Genomic DNA, 27,910 nt, shown 5'->3' with positions numbered 1-27,910 from the left:
TTCTCTGACCATCATTATCAAAAAATCGGTAATATGAGGGATACATGAAAGAATACATGTTAGTCAGGGGAAAGAACCAAAATGGCAGAAAGGAAGCAGGAGCTTTTCTAAGTTCCTCCATGAATTCCAAAACTAAACTTTAAGAAGTGAACCTGAACAGATTTTAGAGTGACAGAACCCAGTGGGAGATGGAGCGTGGCTGATTCCCAGCACAGAAAAGTGCCCACATAGGTCTGGGCAGGGGGAGCGCAGAGCACAAGGGGGCTGTATAAGCACAGACCTGAGAGCAGACTATGGTAGGGTAAGAAGGAGACCCAGGCAGCAGACTCACCCACCCCAAAGGTGATTTGCAGCCATCTCACCATAGGACAGAGGATTGGGCGGAGCTGGGTAAGAGAAAGCACAGGGTCTGCAGCAGCAAGAGCGCTTCTCCTGTGGCTACCAGTCCACAGCCTGGATGTTTAAAAATCATCTACCTGATTTTTCATGGGCCAAGATAGTGGAGTAATCCCCAGCTGCTCTGATTCCCTCTCCCTGACCCAGAAAACCCAGAGATAAATGTCCCACCCTGAATAAAATCCTGAATTAGTGGAAATAGCCCCAGGCTTGGGAGACATTGAGGAAAGGCATAACTGAAGCAGTAAGGAGTCTGAAGTGAAGGGCAGGAGGTGTCCCAACAATTCCCACTGTAACTGACCAGCAGGAGCTCCCAAAGCCTAGGGGGGGTGGAACTAGCAAGTGCTAACCACACAAGCCCAGGTGTGCCTTAGCACCACCAGGGGAATCTGCAGACACCAGTGCTGCCACCTGTCAGCTGCTGAGCCTGCCTGAGCTGTAGTCCAGGGGCACAGAGGTGGCCAGACCACCTCTCCCCCACAGGTTACTCTGTGAGTCTCAGGGTAACTCAGGGGAAACACTGAGAGTCCTGGCCTTGGCCTAAGCCTAGACACCCAGAGGCTATAGTACACAAAATTAACAACCAAACTCCTACCTCCCAGCCTGAGAAGCATGGTACATCTATACCCCAGAAGCAGATATCCACTCTAAAAATTCAGGACGTAGGCAATCACAATGGGAAAGAAGGAATTGGTCAAATCAAGAACGATATGATCCTATTATAGTGAGCAAGAACAACCAAATTCAGAGGACAACATGGACTCTATACTCACACCTGAGACCACAGAAGGAAATATGAACTGGCCTCAAGCCCAAAAAGCATTCTTGGATAAGCTCAACAAAGATTTTAAAAGCCAAATTAGCGAAGTAGAAAATAAATTTAAATCTACAGTGACCAAATTAGGGAAAAAAATCTCACTGAAGAAATCACATCTTTAAAATGTAAAATTGGTGAACTTGAATGGGAGGTTCAGAATCTAACTAGAGAAAATACCTCCCTAAAAATAAAAACTGAACATATGGAAAAGGAACTTCAAAGATTGAGGAAAATAATTCACTAAAAATTGACCTGGAGAACAGATCCAGGAGAGATAACCTAAGAATTATTGGTCTACTGAAAAGCCATGATGAAAAAAGCAGCTTGAACAACATTATCCAAGAGATTGTCAAAGAAAACTGTCCTGAGGTCCTAGAATCAGAGGGTAAAACAGTTATCTAAAGAATTCATGCCTCCTGAAAGAGATGCCAAATTGAAAAATTCCAAGAAATATAGTAGCCAAATTCCAGAAATTCAAGGTCAGGGAGAAAATACTGCAATCAGCCAAAAAGAAACAATTCAAATATCATGGAACTACACTCAGGATTACATAGGACTTAGTAACTTTTACAATAAAAGATCAGAGGGATAGGAATTTGACATTTTCTAAGTCAAAAGAGTGCAACCAAGGATCAACTATATGGCAAAATGAGCATAATCTTGTAGGCAAGAAGATGGTCATTTAATGAAATAAGAGATTTCCAGACTTTCTTGATGAAAAAGCCAGAGCTCATTGGAAAATTTGATCTCCAATTATAAGAGTCAAGAAAGACATAAAAATGCAAACAAGGAAAACACACACTCAGACACACAAATACACATACACACACATGTACATACATGCACATAACTTGGGATTCAATAAGAGCAAGCTGTTTACATCCCTATATGAGAAGCTGATACCTGTCAATATTGAAATCTATATAATTATTGCAACATTTGAAAGGGATATACATAGATAGAGGGCATGGGTATAAATGAAATATGATGATAAAAACATTATTAAGGGATTGTAATGGGGAAATAAAGGAAAGGATGAGGCAGAGAAAGTAAATTATGCCACATAAGGAGGCATAAACACATTCTATAGTAGAGGAAAAGGAGGGAGGGAGATGAACATCATATGAACGTTACTCTTATTGGTTTTGGTTCAAAGAGGGATCAATATAATCAGTTAAGTTTAGAATTCTAATGTGAAAAGACACAAAACTTCATTGTAATAGAGGGGAAGGAGGGAGAGAGAGGAGCACTGTATGAAATTTACTCTCATCAGTTTGGGTTTAAGGAGGGAATAACATACTCCCTTAAGTATAAAAATCCACTGTGTCCTACAGGCAGTACTAGGGGTGAGGGGGGGGATGTTAAAAGGGGAGGATGGTTAGAAGGGAGGGAAACAGTAATAAGGGGAAGGGGTGGGTAAAGAGGGAGGCATAGGGATGGAATACTGAGTGAGGCAGTGGTCAAAAGGAAAACTCTTAAGGAGGGAAAGGGAGAAGGAAGAAACAAAAAAAAAATAAATGGGAGGGAATAGGATAGAGGAAAAGAAACAGAGAGTAATCATAACTGTGAATGTGTATGGAGTGAACTCTCCCATAAGATGGAGGCAGATAGCAGAATGAATTAAAAACCACAATCCTACAATATGCTGTCTACAAGAGAAACATTTGAAACAAGGGGATACACACTGGGTAAAGGGAAAAGGCCAGAGTAGAATATATTCATGTTAAAGTAAAAAAAAAAAAGCAGGGGTAGCAATCCTTATCTCAGATAAAACAAAAAAAAAATAGATCAAATTAAAAGAGATAAAGAAGGAAATTGTATCCTGCTAAAAGGCACCATCCAAAATGAAGCAATATCATTATTTAACATATACGTACTAAGCAGTACAGCATACAAATTCCTAGAGGAGAAGTCAAGGGGATTAGAGGAAGAAATAGATAGCAAAACTATACTAGTGGGGGACCCCAATCTCCCCCTCTCTGAACTTGTTAAGTCTAACCTCAAAATAAACAAGAAAGAAGTTAAAGAGGAGAATAGAATTTTAGAAAGGCTAGACATGATAGATCTCTGGGGAAAAATGAATGGGGATAAAAAAGGTGGTAGATGGTATCGTCCATGTACAGTGGTACATGGCACTTACACAGAAATTTACCATGTACTAAGGCATAAAACCCTTACAATTCAGTGCAGAAAGGCAGAAATATTAAATGTATCATTCTCAGATCATGATGCAATAAAAATCTTATGCAATAAAAGGCCATGGAAAGATAGACTAAAAATTAAATAGAAAGTAAATAATTTTATTCTAAAGAATGAGTGGGTCAAATAAGAAAATGTAGAAACAATCAGTAACTTAATTCAAGAAAATGACAATAATGAGACAACATACCAAAACTTATGGGGTGCAGCAAAAGCAGTTCTTAGGGGAAGTTTTATATCCTTGAATGGATACATGAATAAAATAGAAGAAAATGGAGGTCAATGAATTGGGCATGCAATTGAAAAAGCTAGAAAAATAACAAATTGAAAATCCCCAATTAAATAATAAATTACAAATAATGAAAACCAAAGGAGAGATTAATAAAATTGAAATTGAGAAAACTATTCAATTAACAAATAAAATTAAGAGCTGGTTTTATGAAAAAAAAAAAACAATAAAATTGATAGACCCTTAATCAATATGATAAAAAAAGAAGAAAACCAAATCATGAGTATTAAAAAATGAAAAGGGTTGGGGCAGCTAGTTGGTGCAGTAAGAGTGCCAGCCCTGGATTCGGGAGGACCCGGGATCAGTTCTGGCCTCAGATAATTAACACACACACACACACACACACACACACACACACACAAACTGGCCATGTAACCTTCAGCAAGCTACTTAACCCCAATTGCTTTTAAAAAAATGAAAAGGGTGAATCTACCTCCAATGAAGAGGAAATTAAAATAATTAGGAATTATTTTGCCCAATTACATGCTCATAAATTTGACATTCTTAGTGAATACATACATGAGTGTGTGTATATATGTACATAGGTATACATAGAAGGTTCAGGATCAATTGAATAGGAAGGAATGATACTTAAAAGGTGAAATAGAAAGGTGAGAGAAAAGTATAATGAGAGGAGATAGGGAGAGACAGAATGGGGTAAATTATCTCATATAGAAGAGGCAAGGGGAAACTTATAATGGAGGGGAAGAACAGGAAGTCAGAAGGGAATGAATCAATCTTACTCTCATTGAACTTGACTTAGGGAGGGAATGACATACATACTAAATAGGGTATGTCACCCTACAGGAGAGTAGGGGGGAAGGGGACGAGAGGGGGGATGATGGAAGGGAGGGCAGGCTGTGGGGAGGGGGAAGTTGGAAGCACCCACTTTTGAAAAGGGACAGGATCAAAGTAGAAAATACAACAAGTTTTTTTGGGGGGTGGGATAGTATGGAGAGAAATATAGTCAGTCTTTCACAATATATCTACTATGGAAATATTTTGCATAGCTACACATGTACAACCTATATTGAATTGCTTGTCTTCCAAGTAAGGGTGGGTGACAAGGGAGGAAGGGAAAGAATCTGGAATTCAAAGTTTTAAAATCAAATGTTTAATATATATATATATATATATATAATTATCATTATAATTATTATTATTTTACATTCAACTGGGAAACATGATATATGGGTACTGGGGCATAGAGATCCACCAGGCACTACTGGAAAGTTGAAGAGGGGATGTGGTAAGATATAGTAGAGAGCAGATTGAGGGAGGGGATATTCAGTGGGATTGCTGTTTTGGGGTGGTAGGGGAAAAATGGGGAGAAATTTTGTAACTCAAAATCTTGTGGAAATGAATGATGTAAACTAAAAATAAACATAAATTTTAATTCAAAAAATAAAATAAAATACTTGGGAGCTTACCTGCCAATGCAAAAAAAAAAAAAACCCAACAAACCAATATTATCATACAGCAGCAGCAACTGGCATTTATATAGAGCTTTAAAGTGTAACAAATTTCTTTATACAGGATACTTATTTGATCTCAATGACATTATGAGATAGGTGCTATTTTAATGTACATTTTATAGTTGAGAAAACTGATACTGAGAGAAATTAAGTGACTACCCAGGGTCATACAGGTATAAAATATGAGAGGCAGGGAGTACATTCAGGTCTTCCTGACTCCAAGTTCAGTATATTTAACACAGAACCCCAGTGTTTGGCATGGTACCTAGTACACAGTAGTTCCTTAATAAATGCTTGGTGATAGAGTTCACTTACTGACTTGACTTTGCCCAGTAGCTACATCATGAGATGATGTAGTAAATTTCAGTGATATGGTAAAATTTGAACAAAGTTCAATTATTACCTAATATTACATCATTATATACCCTAAAACATGAACAATTTCTCTTCTTTAGATCTTAAAATACACACACACATGCACATGATTTCCAACAATTGTTATAATCATTGTTATTATATATATATATATATATATAATATTTATTATATAATCATTATTAATTCCTCAGATTACAGTCCTCATTCATTATAGTGCCTTGGGACACATTCTATTTGACTCGATATATCTATAAGGCAAAATGTGTACAAATAAATATTATCATCTTCTATGAATATCTCCCTAAAATCACCAGGAGCATTGCTTATGTTCCTTTTGAACTGTATCATTCAATGCTTTCCTGCTTTTATTATTATTTTTTTTGCCTCAGCTGGACTTTCTACTCACTGACTCTCAAGTGTCCTTTGTTTTCTACCTCACTATATTTTTCTTCTTGTTTTATCTTCATAGAATAACAGTTGACATTTTTATAACACTTTCCATGCATTATTTAATTCGCTCTTCCTAATAACCCTGTGAGATAACTGGTGCCATTTTACAAATGTGGAAACCGAACTTATAAGCATGACTTGGAAGTGCTGGAGACAGGTGTCTGTTGACTTTATGTCCAGCACTCATTCTACTTCTCCTTGTTATTTCTCTAAAAAAGGACCATACTTTGTCAGATAAGAAAAATTCTCTTCTGTTAGTAAATTTGAAGCATGTGTGAGGTATCTCTTTTGAGTCAGTTGATCAAAGCATGACAGTAGGTGGATTGAAAACAATTGAATGAAATGGAGTGATACTGTGTAGGAGATGGAGTTAGACTGCCTCTAGCATCTCAGTCATGACCTGAGCATTTTATACAAAATTGCAGAAGAGTGGGAGACTAGGGGATTCCAAGATAGAGGAAAGAATAGTCCAGAGAAGACCCTGAGTGGAAATCCCTAGAAGGAGGGGGAGGAGAAAGGTATGTACCCTCCTACATAGACATATATATGTATGTATGCATGTATATACACATACATACACACACATACATTTCTACTCCCTTCCACTATTCTCATGCTGAAAAAAGTTTCATCACTTACAATTATAGTTTTCCATGTAGCACTGTTAATAGTTCAACTTTGATAAGTTTCTTATGATTTCTTTTTCCTGTTTACCTTCTCATGCTTCTCTTGCTTCTTGTATCTGAATGTCAAATTTTCTATTCAACTCTGTTTTTTTTTTTCATCAAGAATGCTTGAAAGTCCTCTATTCCACTGAGTGACCATATTTCCCCCTGAAACATGATACTCAGTTTTGCTGGCTAGGTGAATCTTGGTTTTAATCCCAGCTCCTTTGACCTCTGGAATATCATAGTCCAAGCCCTTCAATCCCTCAGTGTAGAAGCTTCCAGATCCTAGGTTATCCTGATTGTTTTTCCACAGTATTCAAATTGTTTCTTCCTGGATGCTTGTAATATTTTCTCCTTGATCTGGGGGAACTCTGGAACCTGGCTATAACATTCTTAAGATTTTTTTTTTGGATGTTTTTCAGGAGGTGATCAGTGGATTCTTCCAACCTCTATTTTGCCCTCTGGTTCTAAAACATCAGGGCAATTTTCCTTGAGAATTTCTTGAAGGATGATTTACAGTTTCTTTTTTTGATCATGGCTTTCAGGTAGTCCAATAATTTTTAAATTATCTCTCCTGGATTTATTTTCCAGGTCAGTAGTTTTTACCATGAGATATTTCACATTGCCTTCTATTTTTTTCATTTGTTTTGATCTGTTTAATAGTATCTTAGTTTCTCATAAAGTCACTAGCTTCCATTTGCTCCAATCTAATTCTGAATGATTCTCTTCTCTGACCTTTTGAGATTCTTTTTCCATATGGCAAATTTGGCATTTTAAGGCATTCTTCTCCTCATTGCCTTTTTGAGCCTCCTTTGCCATTTGAGTCAGTCTGTTTTTTAAGGTATTATTTTCTTCAGTCAGGCTGTTGACTTCATAATTTTCTTGCATCGTTCTCATTTCTCTTCCCAATTTTTCCTCCACTTCTCTTATCTGCTTCTTACGGTCCTCTATGGCCTGTAACCAGCTCGTATTTTTCTTGGAAGCTTTTAGTGCATGAGTTCTGACTTCACTGTCTTCCTCCTGTTCCATGCTTTGATTCTTTTTGCCCCCACAATAGGAGTCTAATGTTGGACTGCTCTGCTTGGTTTGCTTCCTTTGCCTGATTATGTTGCCACTCAGTCACTTGACCCCTGGGCTTTTTGCCACAGAAGGACTCTGCCATCAGAATGGGGAACTTCATTCCAAACGCTGTTTTTTTCTCAGCTGCCTGAGGTATTAGTTGGGTGCCCTCTCTGAAGCCTCCACACACTCTGACAAGTTGGTCACACACCCCAGGATCTCCACCTTAGACTGCAATCCAGATCCAAGCAGGTTAAAGCAAGAGCGATTACCCCTCAGACTGGTCTCTTGGTCTGCCTACACTCTGCAGGCCAGGAGCTGAAGCTGCCATGTGGTGGTGGCTGCACTGCAGCCCTCAGTGGTTTCTTGCCTCATGGGCAAAAGTTGATGCACTCCCAACTACTGGGTCCCAAATTTCCCATTATACTGACCTCTCATTTTGTCCTTAGTGTCTATGTGTTGATAATTCTGGATCACCACAGTTGCTGGTGATCTGGAGTCCCTCCATCTGGTGGTTGGTCAGCCCTGTTCTGCTTCTAAAACCTTGGTGTGGGCCTGGCCTTGACTCCCAGAGCAATGCACTGGCCAATTCCTGCAAGCCTGCTGGGCTCTCCTTAGAAGGAGGTTAGCTTCTTGGTTTCATTTTGTGGGTTCTGTAGCTCCAAAGTTTGTTTAGCGACCCCTTTTACATGAATTGGAGGTGATGGGTGTAGGAGGTGCATGGAGGTCCTGTTTTCACCCCATCATCTTGACTCCGCCCCCGAGTTAGTCTATTTTTTAAGGTGTTATTTTCTTCAGTCAGGTTGTTGACTCTCATTTCATAACTTTCTTGAATCTTTCTCATTTCTTTTCCCAATTTTTCCTCCACTTCTCTTATTTGGTTTTCAAAATCCTTTTTAAGCTCCTCAATGGCCTGTAACTAGCTCATATATTTCTTTCAAGCTTTTGTTGCATGAGTTCTGACTTTGTTGTCTTCCTCCTACTCCATGTTTTGATCCTTTTTGTCCCTAAAATAGGAGTGTAAAGTCAGATTGCTGTGCTTGTTTGCTTCCTTTGCTTGCTTATGTTGCCACTCCATTTCTTGACTTTTGAGCTTTTTGCCACAGTAGAACTCTGCTACCAGAGAGGGGAGCTTTGTCCCAAATTGCTGGGGTTTTCTCAGCTGCTGGAGCTATTATCGGCTGCCCTCTCTGAAGCCTCTACTCACTCTGGAACACTGGTCACATACCCCAGGACCTCCAACATAGACTGTGATCCAGATCCAAGCAGGTTAAAGCAAGAGCGATTACTACCTCAGAATGGTTGCTTGATCCCCCTTACACTCTGCAGTGCAGGCCAGGAGCTATGAAGCAGCCATGCCCGCTGCCACACCTCAGCTTCTTCTCCCTGCAGGGGACAAAGGCTGGACCAGACTCCCGAACTCCTGGTTCCCAAAGTCCACACTGCACTGACCTCTCACTTTCTCCTTAGTATCTATGGGTTGATAATTCTGGAAACTGTCATAGCTGCTAGTGATATGAAGTCCTTCCTGCCAGTGGCTGGTTGTGGCTTCCCTGAGGCTAAATCCTCCAACTCATGCAGGGCTGGGCTCAGCTCCCAGTGTGCTGTGCTGGCACCTTTCTGCCGGCCTCCTAGACTGTCTTCAGCAGGAAGTTAGTTTCTCTCTGTCATTTTGTGGGTTCTATAGCTCCAAAATTTGTTTAGAGTCATTTTTTTACATGAATTGGAGGAGGTAGAAGTGGGAGACATGCTGAAGTCCTGTTTCTACTCTGCCATCTTTGCTCCACTCCGGTTATGATGATATTGTACCCAATTGAATGGGTGTAGAGGTCTTTTTTAACATGACAAAGGGACAGAGAATGTGTATATGCAGTGTTGCTTTAGTCTTGTTTGAAACATAAAATGACTTGGCATAAGAATGACCTTTGCCAAATCTTCACTGATTGCCACTCATACCTGAGATGCTCTCCTTCTGCATCTCTAGCTCCTAGTTTTCTTGATTCCCTTCAAAGACAAACTAAAATCTTACCTACTGTACGAAGTCTTCCCTGATCTATCTCAGTCCCAGTGCTTTCTTCTGCTCATTATTTCAAAATGTATCCTGTATGTAGCTTGTCTGTATGTATTTGATTGCATATGTCTCCCATGCTATGAGCTTCTTAAGAACAGGGACTATCATTTTCCTTTCTTTGTATCCTTAGTAATTGGCACACTTCCTGGCACATAGTAAGTAATTAAGAAATGCTTACTGACTGACTGGCATATCTCATTTACATACCAGTAGGATAATAGTAATTTATAGATACTGTCAAAGGTCAGAAAAAGACTATCTGATAATGATTTGGAATGGTCAGTAGAGGCTCTTATGTTTTTAGTTACAAAAGCTTTGAATACTTACAAACACCTAATAAAATGTAATTTCTGTAATGCCTTGGGTATTTCAATTTTAGCATATGCACTAATTCACTTGAACTTTGGCAAATATCTCTATGTGATAAATAGGATTAGTATTCCACTATTGTTTCACCTTTCTCCCAACTTGTGATTACACTGTTGTAGGGAGATCTCCAAAGAGGAAACTCTCTTCAACAAATCAATTTTTCTTCAATGTAGAGTCTTACAAGTTGTTTGAGAACAGCCATAGGTTAAATGGCTTGACTAGAATTATATAGCCTGCATCTTTCAGAAATAGAATTTGAACACAGTTTTTTTTTTTACCCAAAGACCAGGTATCTTTCCACTAGACCATGTTGTCTTCTTTTGTTACTGCGAAAAAAACTCAAATATAAGTTAATATGCTTGCCCAAGGTCACCTATTGTGAGAGATGGAACCCAGAACCAGAAATCCAAGGTTTTTCTTTACCATTAGTTCAACTTTGAATCTCAAAGGACCTGTAGAAAACCTGGTCTCTTGTAAATACATTTTTCTACCATGGCAGGTAGAAAAAAGATCTCTATCCATTCAGAAAATCATAATTTTATAACTAGCAGTGATTTGGAAACCAACTTTTATGCAGATTTATAATAATGAACTCTTTATATGTGAACATTTTTCTCTGATAGCTCCACTATTGAAGACTAGTTTCCTTCCTCTTTCTCCCTCTCACCTCAATTGTTTTCACCTGAAAAGAAATACATAGTTATTTTGGCTATTGGAAGACTCCTACATCTGGAATTATTTTCTTATCTGCAATTAACATTCTATGAATACTAATGATTAAAAATATATTTAATTGTAATTAATGACACATTGTGGACTGAACACCATGAGTCTGTGTGTGTGTGAGTCCTCATAAGGATTCATTTATAGAACTGAATATATTTATTTTATATTCCAGATGTATGATGTATATTTTGTTTAAATATATGAGACTCAAGCACTGTTTCATATTTTTATAACTTCTGAATTACTGTGCTTTGAGAGTCACTTTTTTTGTGGGCGGGAACCAATATTAGACCAACTTTTATAATAATAAATGGCCCCAATTTCAATTAAATATTATGATACATTCACCCTTTCCCAATTATATTGTACACCCCCCCCTTTCTTGGTATCTCTTTTGTTGTTAATCAGTAAAATTTAATTGAATAGTTACTGTTATTTTTATTTAGTAAGTTGAAGGGCATGAAACTGGTTTACTTCATCTTTACATTTAGTATTCTATGATTCTACAATCCACTTACCAAGAGTATATAGGCACAGTTAGCTTATTAATTGACTAATAAACCTGAGTTTGCAGGCCCGGAGAGATCACTGGTTTCTGACAAAATTAAAAATAAACAAATAAACAAAAACTCTTCTGAAGTTTCAGATCATACCCATGATCTTTGCCTGTCATTTTAGGGATGTAACACAATGGGAATTGGGGAAGAAAATGCTAAGGACTGATTTTCTTCAGGTCCTGGGTGTTCCTTTTTCACCAGACAATGCCTTGATTTTTCCCTTTTGCCCTCCTTGTGGTATGAAATGCAACTTAGGTATAAATTTAACCTGTGGAACAAAGGCTGTGATGGACCACATAGATTATTTTTCTAGTTCTAACTTGTATTATCATTTTGTATACAACACTGCAAATATAAGCTCCATTTTGAGAGATCCATTTCCTTAGGTACAAGATAATTCTTGTGTTAAAAGGATAGTTTATATAACCTGATTTTCACTTAAATGTTAAGAGTGAACAGTTTTCTTTGAAGTACAGTTGCTCATAGCCTTATGAGGCTTTGGGGCCTTTTTGTTTGTTTATTTGTTTCACTTTGTTTTTTTTCTCTAAATTCTGCAAAAGGTTTTGCTCCAGTTCCACCACATAGCAGTAGTTCCTGTCAGGGTCATTCTTAAGATATTTGCCGGTATCCAAAATTAGTAGTCTGCCCATGGAGAGAAGTACCATCTCCCAATGTCAATGACTATATATCATCTTTAGGTTAATTATGAGAATCAGACCATCAAAGGTTTTGCCCTCAACAACAGGGGCCTAAGTCTAAGGCCACTGGGAATCTTGTATATGTGCCAAAGTGGAAGATGAATCAAAAGTGTGTAAAGGCTGTCCACAACTTAGGCTTGTGTGCTTTAGCACTCAAAAAATAGCTCCTCAGAGCTCAGGAATATGCTATCTGACTGTTTAGTTCTTTTAAATCTTTAAAAATACAGAAAAACTGGTGGCCTCAGGGATAAAGACTGATTATAGAAGCTAAGCTTTTTTCACAATAAAAATGGAACAGATGCAGTCTCAAATTGCATTGTTGATGAAACAAATTCCTATAACTATTACACAAACTCCAGTATTTGTATCTATGTGGTATCAGAAGAAATTATACATGCCTAGAGGAGTATGTCTTTCATCTGGACATATCCAAAGAAACCATGGGTAATATACATACTTGCTATCCATCCAAGATTCAACTGGTTCTAGTTCATCTCCACGATAACTCATATACTTGAATTAATCCCAATAGAATAAATGGTTTTTACTTTAACCTTTTAGCTGCATAGTGACATGAAGGTCATGTTTATATGTTTTAACTACTAACTGATGAAGAAGGAGAAAGGGACTATCTTCACTTCTCTAAACTTTGGAATTAGCCCTATGAACCAAGAATACATTAACACCATTGTAAAAAATTCAAAGCTTCTATTGAATGTTAAGTCAAGGAGGGTCATCTTTCTCATACCTCTATAGTAGTCAAATTCAGAATTTCAAGCAGCAGAAAAAAAAATTACTTAATTGAGCTATGGGGTTTAGTGAATAAGAAATAATCCAGGTGGACATACTCACTCTTACAAAAAGGGTATCAAGAGATGTTTAGATTTATTCACTTTTATAGTTGGGAAACTCTCTGGCTCAGGGAAAATAAGTATACATGAAACTGTTTTAGGGAGTCACTTCAATCTAGTCCATAGCCCAAATGTAGACATTCTACAAATCGTAGAGGGCTATTTGATTTTAAACTACAGCAGACAAATGCAACTATATACTTCAATCTAAGGTAAGCAAGCCATGAGTAGTGTAGATAAGGCTAAATACAAGGGTTAGTAGAATGCCTCTTGTGCCAATGTCCAAATTTATGGATAATTAAGTCCCTCTGTCTCTATATGCACATACACCCCGCTGTGGGAATAACCGGTTCTAACAAGCTGCCTCACAGTTCCTGGCACCTGGTAAGAGTTTAATAAGTGCATTTTACAATCATTCCACTCATCCATCTATTCATAAATTCCATTTGAAAAAGTTTTGCCAAGCACTTTTCATATTATCTCATTTGTTCCCCTCCACAACCCTATGAGGTTGGTGCCATAAGAAACTTTTGTACTATACAGTTGAGGAACAGAGGCTCAAAATGTTGTAAAATGCCTGTGCTCACTCAGTCATAGCTATCACATGTGGAATTTGAATCCAAGTCTTCTGAAATCTAAGTCCAGCACATTAGGCACTATGTTGTGTCCTCTGATTCCAATCTAGTGTTTTTAGATTATAAGCTTTTAAGGTCCACCTCACCCCACCATCAAGGATCCTCCCTCTCCCCTTTCCACAAATCTAAAATCCTATGATCTCTGATCTATACACTATGTGACTCAAGAAGGTAAGAACGAGGATTCATACTCTTTGATACTTCCTATAGTACCACATTATGCACATGGGAGGCATTCAAAATGCAAATACAATGAATTTGGTTATAGTGTAAATGCTAAAACCAAATTTCCTATAAAAACATTCAACCACATGCTGTCCTTTGGATTCAAATGTCAATGATATTCTTTTTCTTGAGAGAAAGAGATTTGAATCCTACATTACAATTAGAAAGACAGTATCTAAAAGATTCTCTCTGTTTCTGTGTCTGTCCCTCTGTCTCTTTCCCTATTTCTCTTCTCTTTCTCTCCCTTTTCATTCCCTCTATTTCTCAAATGTGAACTGTATCATCAGAAATGTTATTGAAGCATTTCCAGGAATTTCTGTTTGAAGCATTCTGTAACCTTTACATTGTATAGCTTTCATTAACAAGAACATAATGCATCAATGAAATTGACCTAATCCAGAAAATTGATGCATTGTATGTCATGATCAAGTCCCCTCATCTTACAACATTGAATCTGGTTTTCTAAGGTACTATTGCTTAAATCATTATTTTCTCAAAAGTCATTTTGTGACAGATAATCTGAACCAATTCAGGAAGAAATTATATGGGCAATTATATTAAGTATATAGTCTGTCAATTGACAGCATTTGTTTAGTTTCCTTCATGGAGAGAGAGTTGTGCTGGGTTTTGTTGGGTAGGAAACAAAATCAGAGACAATTACTCTTTCCCTTAAGGAAATTCTACTGTTGCTTAGAGAAAACATATTTACGCAATGTGTGAAAGGGATGAAAGAAATGGTCAGAGTTTGGTAGAATGATAGAATCCCACCAATTCTTTCCCCATATCTTCCCTCTTACTTGTCTTTTATTTTCCATGATCACTAGCCATCTTTGTTTTATAAACAAATGGATATCCAACACTGACTATGTGAAGAGCACTGTGCTAGATGCTGGAGGATACATTTAGATAAGACGCAGTTCCTGCCTTTGTGGAACTTATACTCTAGAAAGGAGACAAGACAAAACAACAGGCAACTATTGAATCTTGAATCCTATTATGTCAAATCCCAAATTCTCAACATGTATTCATGGGTCTCTAACAACCAGACATCCAACTTCATCTATTGCCATTCTGCAGTTTAGCTGTTCTGGTCCAGTCAAGTCAGTCTTCTAGATATTTTCCCCAACTCAACAACTTGCTAATTTTCATCCCATATGTACATTATTTCTCCATATGTAGAATGTTCTCTCTAATCCTTTCCACTAACCCATGTGTCTTCAAAACTACTTGTTATAGGATTTTATCTTGTCACCATAGAGTTATACTTTTCTCCTCTTTCTACTTTTTTATTTCTTTTTAAAAATTTATTTATTTTTAGTTTTCAACATTCACTTTCATAAGATTTTTTTTTTGCTTTTTGGAGGGCAGTTGTGGTTAAATAACTTGCCCAAGGACACGCAGCCAGTTTTGTGTGTGTGTGTGTGTGTGTGTGTGTGTGTGTGTGTTAAGTGTCTGAGGTCAGATCCAAACTCAGGTCCTCCTGACTCCAGGGCTGGCACTCTATTCACTGTGCCATCTAGCCACCCCTTCCATAAGATTTTGAGTGTCAAATTTTCTACTTCGCACCCCTCTTCCCCAAGACAGCAGGTGATCATATTAGTCTTGTGAGGTAAAGAAGAATTAGAACTGATGGGAGGGACCACAACAAAGGAGAAACAAAACAAAACAACAAAAGAAAAGGAAAGTAAATAGTATTCTTCCATCCCCATTCAGACTCCAAAGTCCTTTCTCTTGATGTGGATAGCATTTTCCATTGTGAGTCTTTTGGAGTTTTCTAAGATCCTTGTATTGCTGAGAAGAAGTTTATCAAAGTCAGTGATCACACAATGTGATTGTTACTGTTTAAAAGGTTCTCCTGGTTCTGCTCATTTTACTCAGCATCAGTTCATGTAGGTCCAGGTTTTTCTGAAGTCCACCTGTTCATCATTTCTTATAGCACAATAGTATTCCATGACATTCATTTACCACAACTTGTTCAGTCATTCCCCAATTTATGGACATCCCCTCAATTTCCAATTCTTTGCCACCACAAAAGAGCAATTATACATATTTTTGTACATGTGGGTCCTTTTCCTGTTTTTATGATCTCTTTGGAATACAGACCAGAAGTGGTATTGCTGAATCAAATGGTATGCAGTTCCATAGCCCTTTGGGCATAATTCCAAATTGCTCTCTGGAATGGATAGATTAGTTAACAACTCCACTAACAATGCATTAGTGTTCCAATTTTCCCACATCTTCTCCAGCATTTATAGTTTTCCCATTTTGTCACATTAGCCAATCTGACAGGTGTGATGTGATACCTCAGAATTGTTTTGATTTGCATGTCTTTAACCAGTAGTGATTTAGAGCATTTTTAAAATATGGCTATAGATAACTTTAATTTCTTCATCTGAAAACTGCCTGTTCATATACTTTGACTATTATCAATTGGGGAATGAATTGTATTCTTACAAATATGACTCAGGTCTCTATATATTTTAGAAATGAGGTCTTTATCAGACATACTTGTAAATTTTCTTTCCCATTTGTATGCTTCCCTCCTAATCTTAGTTGCATTGGCTTTGTTTGTGCAATTTTTTTTTCAATTTAATGTGATCAAAATTATCCATTTTGCATTTCATAATGTTCTCTCTCATTTGGTCATAAATTCTTCTGTTCTCCATAAATCTGATAGGTAAACTACTCCTTGCTCTCCCAGTTTGCTTACATTAACAGTCTTTACATCTAAATTGTATACCCATTTTAATTTTATTTTGTCATACAGTGTCAGACATTGGTCTCTATTCAGTTTCTGCCATACTATTTTCCAGTTTTCTCAGTAGTTTCTGCCAAATAGTGATTTCTTATGCCAAAATCAGGAGTCTTAGGGTTTATCAAACTGTGGATTACTACAGTCATTGAGTACTGTGTCTTATGTACCTAACCTACTCCACTGATCCACCATTTTATTTCTTAGACAGTACCAAGTAGTTTTGATGATTCCTACATTATAAAACTATTTAATATTTGCTATGGCTAAGCCACCTTCTCTTATTTCCCTTGATATTCTGGACCTTTTGCAGATAAATGTTGTTATTATTTTTTCTAGCTCTAGAAAATAAGTTTTTGGTAGTTTGATTGGTGTGGTACTGAATAAGTAAATTAAATTAGGTAGAACTGTCATTTTTATTATATTAGCTCAACATACCCACAAGCAACTGATATTTTTTCCAGTTATTTAGATCTGACATTATTTGTGTGAAAAGCATTTTGTAATTGTGTTCATATCATTTTGGGGTTTGTTTTGGCAGGTAGACTCCCACATTTTAAAAAAAAAAAGTCTGCAGTAACCTTAAATGGCTCCTTCTACTTTTCATGTAACTAGGCCCAAAGGTATCACAACATGGTAGCAGCATACCTTAATTAATGGAAAAGTACCTTAAAGGTATCAGGACAAAAGGGGAGTCTGAAACTACATATTTAAAATTATAACATGGGAATACATTACATTTGTGCAGATTGGACCCAAACTAAAAACATTTTAAACCTCTTCTAACACTTCAGGTACTACCATTATTCCTAATTATATGTCACCTGCTAGCTCATCTAAGGTTTTCTCCAAATATTAAAGATATTTAAATGAAGTTACTGTATTTTTTTTCTTCCATTACCTGTTTGTTATTTTTTTGTTGTGGCACTTTGTTTTGTTTTGCATCTACATTGAGTACTATGAACTTCAGAGTTTAAATACTGATAGATTTTGATTAATAACAAAACCTACACATTGTCTATCCTAACTCTCTCACTTTACAGATAAGGATAAGGAGACCCAGAAAGATTAACTGACTTGCCCAAGGTTATATCAACAATAAATAACAGTCAAATTTTTAATATAATGTTTTTATTCATTCTCCTTAAGCCAACAAAGAATCTGTCCCTTTCCAAAGTTAAAATATTACTGTTAAATAACTATTAAGTTAAATATGTCATCTAAAAATAAATTTAGAGGCAACTAGGTGGTTCAGTGGATAGAGCACCAGTCCTGAAATCAGAAGGACCTCAGTATCAATTTGGCCTTAGACACTAGCTGTGTGACCCTGGCAAAGTCACTTAACCCCAATTAGCTCAAAAAATTATACTAAACTCTTAATAGCTAGAAAGTAGTCTAAACTCTGGAAACACAAAGACAGGTATAACTTTCTTTGGTTATATCTTTTACTTATGTAAAGGGTAGGAGAGTCCCTACCTTCAAGGAGAACATAACCTAATGGGAGGAAGACAACACATAACAAGAGGCTGAAAAGTGGTAGGAATATCTGTTTCAGGGGAATTCTGAAGTTCTGCAGCAGGGATAAGAAACATTTTGAGGAGATATGAAATACAGAGTTGAAACATCTTCCAGAATGATGAGTTTCTGGTGATTGTGAAATAATCTGGAGATAACCTAGGTGAGAATATTGAGATGAGTTCCTTGCATGTCTTCCTCAAACAGAGGATCTGAGAGTAGCTCTCAGATAACTACACTCTACTTTCTCCAAACAAAAGGAGAGAGGAGCCCCAGGAGAAGGGAATGTTAAGGAGGTATAAGTTTAAGAGGTGATTTCATCTTTCCAAATGATGAATTTCTGGAGCTTACAAAATTTGGAGAACCAGGCAAGTGATAAATGAAATTAATTCTCCAGAAAGAAAATAAAAAAGAATTCTGGACACACTTTAAATTGAATTTGCTTTAATTAACATTTTCTACATTACTTTCTTAAATCTAGACAATAAATACAATAATGAAGTGCTGATTTGTAGCATTTGCTAATTTCTGAGATAAGAATTCTCACACTAAAAATTTAACAACCAACTGTCCCAAGCCAGTACAATTTGACTCCAGAACATGGCTGCCTCTACTCTAAACCTGCCATTTTACAAATGAGAAAAAGTGAAGTCTAGGGAAGTTAAATGATTTGCCCAAATTCACTAGTAATAAACATCTGAAATAGTATTTTAATCTAGGTTCTGTGATTGCTAAATGTCTTTTTTTTCATTCTACCATACTTCCTTCAAGTATGGTAGAATCATCAATGTGGCATGATGTCCCTCAGGCCATAACCTATAAGTTGCTGCCTATTCCATCTAAAGACAAGTCAGGCTGTACGTCCATTGAAGTTTTGCCATTTTTACAGGGTCTTGAATATCAATAGTCAAAGTAACTTTCAAACGGAACAGCCTCACACTTAATGCTCTCAGCTCATTCAGCTGAACAGATCTTGTTCTTCAACTGCAACAGATAAGATAGAATGCACAAAGTTCCAGATTTGAAATGTGAAACAAAGCGCCCACTTAGACATCTATCGCTGGAATGACTCTAGGTGAAAGTGGTCATGTTTCAGAGGTAGGGAACCACTTTGAGTGCCACTGAACTTAGTACAGAAACATTTTCCATTTCCTTAACATGCGAATTGCTGAAATGGATTTTCTTATGTGAAAGACTGCCATCCCTAAATCCTTTTAAGTATGTCCTAGTTCCCAGAAGACAGGTTGGAAATTGCTCCCAGGCACCAGACACCTATTTCAAAGTATAATATTCAGTGAACCCTTCAGAATCTTCTTAATAATGAAACCCTTGTGTGTTGACATGAAGCTAATAGAGGTGATATATTGATAATATTCCTACTGAAATATGAACTGATCTTCCTAACCAAGTGTCCCTAAGTAAAAAATGCAAAATCTCTGCCAAGGCTAATTAACAGGGGCATGAATTTAACTTGTCCTATTGTTTGCAAGGTAATCTTAATAGTAGAACTTAAACTGCCCCCTGAATTTCGATTTGTGTGGCCTCCCCTTGTGGGTACTAAGAAAATTGCGACCCCAAGCAATGGGAGAGCTGCTTGGGCAATAGTTTTGCCTATAATCAGATTTCAAGGAAAAAATACCAAAGAAAGAACAAACATAAGTTAAGACAAAAACAATACTTTTTCAGACTCCTATAGGAAAAGTATGATTCAAAGACAGACAGTGAAGACAGAAAAAAAATGTCCCTTGAATGAAGAGGGGAAAAAATGCTTTGTGAGGAAAACAAAGAAGAAACAAAATTTAAAGGGAAAGAGAATACAGATCTGTGCCAGGAAGTTGGAGGAATATGTGATAAAAAAAAGTAAAGAAAAAGGAAGGGAATTTAGAATTCAAAATTTGAAAAAGGAAAAAAAGAATATTAAAATAAATAAATAATAATTTTTTAAAATAAAATTTTATGTCTAGTTTTAGTTTACACCATTCATTATTCAAGACTTTGAACTACGAATTTTTTTCCCTGTCTTTCCCCTACTTACCACCCCAAAATAGCAATACCACTGTATACCCCCTCCCCCAATCTGAGCTCTCCTATATCCTCTCCCAAAACCCCTCTGACTTTCCAGTAGGGCAAGACGGATCTCCATACCCCAGTGCCTGTATATATTATTTCCCAGTTGCATGTAAATAATGAAAATAATAACAGTATTTTTATAAACATTTGATTTTAAAACTTTGAATTCCAGATTCTTTCCTTTCCTCCCTCATCACTAAACTTTAGTGGGAAAACAAGCAATTCAATATAGGTTATATGTGTGTAGTTATGCAAAACATTTCCATCGTGGATATATTGTGGAAGATTGACTATATTTCCCTCCATCCTATCTCACCTCCAACTTGTTCTATTTTCTACTTTGACCCTCTCTCTTTTCAAAAGTGTGTGCTTCTAACTACCCTCCCCACCCCCCCACCCCCAACCTGCCCTCTGTAATAAGAATGTAAATTTTGAAGATCTTCCCTGCCCCTAGGCTAATGTGCACCTGAAGCCTGGGGTGGGAGGCTTGTTTTTCAGTAGATACTTCTTGTTTGGCCAGTGAGTCAATAAGGTTGTTACATTCTCTGAGCCAGGAGAAGGCTATATAAGCCCTGATGTGTAGCTTTGTTTTGGAACTCACTTTGAGAAGTGTTCTGTGATTTGATCTGAATTCTGGGAAGCCGTTGTTGAGAGTCCCCCGACTTTGAAAAACCCAGAATGTGGAAACCCAGATGTTGACTGGGTATGGATGTAATGGTTGGACAGTTTGGAAATCTGTCTACTTGATGTTTCTGTCTTGATAATTATGCCTGTATACTTTGAGGTTCAGGGTGCTGACCTTTTCTCCTGAACAAGGTAAACGATATATGTCTGACTGATTAAAGTAAGCTTGTTAACCCATTTTGAGTTGCTTTCCTTTATCAAAGCAGATCCAAGAACCTGTATTGCTAGCAGCCACCCTGGGAACGCTGGGGTGCTTGCCGCTACAACCTCCCATCCATCTTCCTCCCTCTCATCTCCTTTGCCCCTACTCTCCTGTGGGGCAAGATACCCAATTTAGTCTGTATGTCATTCCCTCCCTAAGCCAAATTCAATGAGAGTAAGGTTGACCCACTCCCTTTTGCCTCCCTGTTCTTCCCCTCCATTGTAACAATTTTCCCTTGCCTCTTCTATATAAAACAATTTACCACATTCTGTCGCTCCCCATCTCCTCTCAATATATTCCTCTCTAACCTCTCAATTTCACCTGTTAAATACCATCCCTTCCCGTTCAATTGATCCTGTGCCCTCTTTCTATGTATACCTGTACACATGTATACACAAACTTACATATGTATTCATATGCACACATACCCTCCTATGTAGACATAGATATGTATGTGTATATATATTCCCTTCAACTATCCTCATACTGAGAAAATTTTCACAAATTACAATTATTGTTTTTCCATGTAAGAATGTAAATAGTTCAACTTTGATAAGTTCCTTATGATTTCTTTTCCCTGTTTACCTTCTCATGCTTCTCTTGCTTCTTGTATATAAACGTCAAATTTTCTATTCAACTCTTTTTTTTTCATCAAGAATGCCAAAAATCCTCTATTTCATTGAATGACCATGTTTTCCCCTGAAACATTATATTCAGTTTTGACAGGTAGGTAATTCTTGGTTTTGATCCTAGCTCCTTTGACCTGTGGAATATCATATTCCAAGCCCTTCAGTCCCTTAATGTAGAAGCTGCTAGATCCTGTGTTATCCTGATTACGTTTCCACAATATCCAAATTATTTTTTCTTGGCTGCTTGTAAGATTTTCTCCTTGAGCTGGGAACTTGGGAATTTGGCTATGATATTGCTAGGAATTTTCTTTTTGGAGTCTTTTTCAAGAGATGACTAGTGAATTGTTTCACTTTCTATTTTGCCTTCTGGTTCTAGAATATCAGGGCAATTTGCCTTGAGAATTTCTTGAAGGATGATCTCTAGGTTCTTTCTTTGATCATGACTTTCAGGTAGTACAATCATTTTTAAATTATCTCTCCTGGATCTATTTTCCAGGTCATTGGTTATTCCAATTAGATATTTCACATTGCCGTCTATTTTTTTTTTCATTTCTTTGGATCTGTTTAATAGTATCTTGATTTCTCATAAAGTCATTTGTTTCCATTTGCTCTAATCTAATTCTGAAGGAATTATTCTCTTCTGTGAGCTTTTGAGATTCTTTTTCCATCTGGCAAATTTGGCATTTAAAGCATTCTTCTCCTCATTGGCTTTTTGGGCCTCTTTTGAAATTTGAGTTAATATATTTTTAAGTTGTTATTTTCTTCAACCAGTTTGTTGACTCTCTTTTCAGGATTTTCTTGCATCATTCTCATTTCTCTTCTCAATTTTTCTTCCACTTCTCTTACTTGATTTTCAAAATCCTTCTTGAGCTCCTCCATGGCCTGTGTCCAATTCATATTTTTCTTGAAAGCTTTTGGTGCAGGAATTCTGACTTTGTTGTCTTCCTCCAATTCCATACTTTTATACTTTTTGTCCCCATAAAGGGAATCTAAAGTTGGATTGCTGTGCTTGATTTGCTTCCTTTGCTTGTTCATGTTGTCACTCAATTACTTCAACTCTTTGCTATAGTAGAACTATGGTACCAGAGGAGAGAGCTTTGTCCCAAATGCTGGTGTTTTGCAGCTGCTGGAGCTATTAGGAGTTTGCAGTCTGTACAGCCCCCACAAGCTCTGGCTCACTGGTCACACACCTCAGTACCAACATCCAGGATGGTGATCTAGATCCAGGAAGGTTAAAGTAAGAGCAACTACCCTCTGCTTGCTTAGCCCCCCTATGATCTGTAGGCTAGGACCTCTGAAGCAGCCACATGGAAGTGGCTGCACGACTGTGGTGCCTCCACCACTTCTTATTCCGGGGGCAGAGGCTGGACTGCACCTCTGTCCCCCCTAGTTGCAACAGAGTTCTACATTTATCTTTTACTTTTTCTTTGGCATTTATGGGTTGATATTTCTGAAAAACACCACAGCTACTGGTAATCATAGCCGCTGCTGGTCAGGGCTGTCTTGGGGCTAAAATCGCGGGCTCTGCTCCCAACTTGCTGTGATGGACCCTTCCTGGTGGCCTGCCAGGCTGCCTTCAGTGGGATGATTTTTTTCTCTCTGTCACTTTTTGGAGTCTGTAGGTCTAAAATTTGTTTAGAGACATATTTTATAGGTATTTGAGGTGGTTATGGGGGGAGCTCACGGAGTTTTCCTGCTTCTATGTGCCATCTTGGATCTGCTCCCATAACAAACTTTTTTTTAAAGTAAGAAAGGTAGAAGGAACACTGATTCTATGTAGCTGGTATGCTTCTCACAGTTCAAGGAATTAGACAGAATCTATAGCACTCACTAGGAGAGGACATCTCTTGACTAAAGACAGAAAGAGACTAGTTCCTAAGGAGAAATCCTTACAAGCAGGGGAGGGACTAGCTATCTTAGCAGAGTATTTATCTGGAACTGGTAGAAAATATCATAAAAATTATCAAGCTGGATGACTACTACCTACTTCTAAGGTTTTATGTGGGACAAGCAGCTACTTCAAGAAGAAATCCAGAATGCCTCTCTGTGAATTATGAAGAATTAAAAAGGGTACTGAAGATTTTAGGGAAGTAGTTGGTATTATCTTCACTATTGTCAATGGAAGGTAAGGGCTTTATAAAAAGTTGAGGATATGGGAAGGAAATTATGATTTTGGTTAAGGATATGTTAGATGAAAAGATTTGTTTTTCCAAATCATATGATACAATTCAATAATACTATATTCTATACTAGAGATAGTATGCCCCCAACATGGATTGGGACATATATATTTGTATTTATCAGATGAAGAGGGCTATGTAGAATGGGAGTGGGATACCTGAGGTAAGGAGATAATTAGGAGGCTATTACAACAGTTCATATAAGAGGTGATATGGGACTGAACTCGGATGATGGCCATGTGGGGATGGAAACTTGCAAAACAAAATGTTTTGTAGAACACTAGAATACAGGAAAAGTGGGAAAATTATTTTTAAACATCCATCTACATTCCTACAGTGGGTTCAAATTATCAAATCTAGACAACCTAAATAGCAACTTGCAAAAAATAATCACTCTGTATGCATTCTTATGGACTATTAATAATACTTGGGGGCAAAAATGTGTCAGATAAAGAATAATAATACCAGACCTAGGTAAAAGTCCAAGTTTTCAGAAAGAAGAACAGAACATATTCTTCAAGCCACAGGTATGAATCAACTTTAGTTCCTTACAAATTATTCAAAAGAAGAGTATTATTGAATAAGTAAAGCATGATTAAAAGGATAACTTGTGAGTACTTAGAAAGTGAAACTATTCCCAAAGAAGCAGAATAAGTTGTATAAGGCCAAAATAAGTCAAACTTACTTCATTTCCTTTTTGATAGTGTTTCTAATTCATCAAATGGCATTTATTAACTTCATACTCTGTCCCAGATGCTGTGCAAAGTACTGTAGACACAAAGAAAGGCAATCAATAAATCATTAAATGAATAAGTGGGTAGATAGATGAATAAATAAATGAATAGATAAATAAATATATGAATGAATAAATAAATGAATAGGTAAATAACTGGATGAATGAAGGCATGAATAAATAAATAAATGAAAATTCAAAAGGCCCTGCTCTCAAAGAGTACACCATCAAAGGGGGAAGACAGCATACACATAATTATCTATAAACATGCTACATAAATGATAAATTTTGTGTGGTATCAGACAGAAGACACTAAGATTAGGAGGACTAAGAAAGGCTTATTACAAATAGTAGCACTTAAACTGAGACTTGAAGGAAGCCAGGAAGCAAGGAGGCAGAGATAAGGAAGAAGACAATTCCAAGTAAGGGGGGAAGGGGGCACATCCAGTTAAAATGCTCTCAGTTTTATGTGAAGAACTGCAAGAAGTCGAGTGTTAGTATACTGTAGAGTACAAGTAGAAATTTAAGGTATAAGAAGACTGGAAAGGTAGGAAGAGGACAAATTATGAATGACTTTCAAATTCATGCCAAGATTTTACATTTTATCCTAGAGGTAATAGGGAGTCACTGGATGTTATTAAATGGGGATTGGGGTTAACATGGTCAGATCTGCATATTAGGAAGATCAATTTGATAAGTTAATGGAGTTTGGATAAGAGTGGAAAGAGACGTAAGGTAGGGAGATCAGTCTGCTACTGCAATAGTCCAGGCATGGGGAGATGAGGGCCTATACCAGGGTGATCGTATTGTTAGAGGAGAGAAGGGATCATATGTAAGAGATGTTAACCTGGTAGAAATGACAGGACTTAATAACTGATTGTATATGTGGGAGTGAGATAATATGAGGAGTCAAACATTATGCCAAAATTGTAAACCTGGTTTAATGGGAGGATGATTGTACCCTTGACAATAATATGGAAGTTAGAAAGAAGAGAAAGTGAGAGAAAGATAATGAGGTCTGTTTTGTATGTGTTGAGTTTAAATGCCTACAGCAATCCAGTTTGAGATGTCCAATAGAAAGCTGCAGATATGAAACTGGAGGTCTCCAAAGGAGTTAAGACTAGATAACTAGATTTGAAAATCATCAGTATACAGATAATAAATAATTCAATCCATAGGAACCAGATGACATCATCAAGTGAAATAATATAGGTAGAGAAGAAAAGGCAGAGTCCTGAGAATCCCAGGGTTAGTAGGAGTGATGTGTCTCCCAGAAAAGAAGACAAAGAAGCAGTGATCAGACAGACAGGAGGTGAAACAGTACTGAACAGTATGATGAAAAACCTAGAGAAGAGAATCAAGAGAATCAAGGAGAAGGGGGTGATTGACAAATTGTCAAAGGCTTCTGAGACCTCAGGAAAGAGGAGGATTGAGAAAATTTTATTAAATTTGGTGAACAATAACCACAGCTAACATTTATATAGTGACTACTGGGTTCCAGGTACTAGGCCAAGTGCCTTACAAATATTAACTCATTTAACTTTCACAACAACCCTCAGAGCTATTCATATTTTATAGGTGAAGAAACTGAAGCAAACAGAGGGTAAATGCCTTTCCTAGGGTCACAAAACTAGCAACTGTCTGGGACCAGATTTGAAATTGAGTCTTCCTTATTCAAGTCCTTGCACTCTACCTACTGCACCAGGTAGAAATCATTATCCTAGATTATAAAATATTAGTCATCATCAACATCTGACGCTGGCTAAAAAATAGAGATAAATAAATGGAAAAAACTAGACAAGGGAGAATCATAAATAATGGAATTTAATCAAATCCAGTGTTTGATAAAGTGGTAAAAACAAACTCCTTAGAAAAGATCTCCCAAGTTTTCAGAACAAATAACCTGCTATTGGGAAAAATGGAAAGAAGCTTGGCGGTATTGTAATTTAAAATCACATGAAAAAAAAATTCTCCAAATCAGTAATAAAAAAGAACTATCTGTAATGTCACCTCAAGATGTGCAAATTGACAAAGATAAAAAAAATAAAACTAGATAATGTAGGAGGAAGTGTGGTATGATAGGTACATTGGTACATTCGTGGTGAACTATGAATTAATACAACCACTTTGTGAAGCAATTTGGAATCATGCAAATAAAGTGAATAAAATTGGCATACCTTTTAACTGTGAGATTCCATTACAGAGCTTACATCCCAAGGAGGCTATTGATAAGAACAAAGTCTCCATATACACCACAATAGTGACAACAACATTTTTTGTGATAGCAAAGTATTGGAAACAACACTAGATGCCCATTAGTTGGGGAATGGCTAATAAATAAATTGTAAATTAATGGAATAAACTATCACTGTGTTGTAATAAATGACAAAAGTGATGATTACAGAAATGCATGGATAAATCCATATGATACATAGTAAGGTAAGCAGACCCATGAAAACAATTTACAAGAATGAACATAAAAAGTGAATATTGAAAATTATAAAGAACACACATATCTTGAAAGAAATGATATGAAAAATCACTGCCACTTCAACTTTTTGCAGAGATATGAAGTCTATAAGTTACATATAGCATACATTTTTTTAGACTTTCTCAATATATTAATTGTTCATGCTATTTTTTCACTCTTTATAGTTTTATTTTCTTCTTTTTTTAAAAAAAGCAATTGGGGTTAAGTAACTTGCTCAAGGTTACATGGCCAGGTGTTTCTGGGGGGGTGCTAAGTGTCTGAGCCCGGGATTTGATCCCCAGGTCATCCTGACAGTGGAGCCAGTGCTCTTACTCGCTGTGCTACTTGGCCACCCAAGTGTTTTTCTTTTATTAAAAAAAAAACTATTTGTTATATGAAGAAGATCTTTGGGAAAGGGAACAAGAGAAATGTAAGGAAAAATTGGCAGTTTAAAAATTCATCAATAAATATTTTTAATTTTTTTTAAGTGAGGTCATTGATAAATTTGGAAAGAGTTCTAGACTTATAGATCAGGGAAATTCCACACTTGAGTGATAATAACCAGAAGACCTCTGAGTGACTTTAAAGTGACAGAAAGATGACCAGCAAATCAGTATATTTAAAAAAGCACATCTTTTGTTTAATGGATGTCTTGAACATGTTTTATTTTTCTTCCCCTCTTCCCCCTCCCCAAAATAGAAATTGTTCTGACAAATAAAGTAGAAATATATCTACATACATTATTAAAGACATGGTAGCTTTGACTTTTATATTTTATTTCCAAAAAAAGAATAGAAAAACAAATCCTAGCT

This window comes from Petaurus breviceps, unplaced genomic scaffold, assembly GCF_028583685.1.
Source record: "Petaurus breviceps papuanus isolate PSGF00001 unplaced genomic scaffold, PetGlider_PUasm1.0 90731, whole genome shotgun sequence".
NCBI classification, from domain to species: domain Eukaryota; kingdom Metazoa; phylum Chordata; class Mammalia; order Diprotodontia; family Petauridae; genus Petaurus; species Petaurus breviceps.
This window is presented reverse-complemented; position numbering follows the sequence as displayed.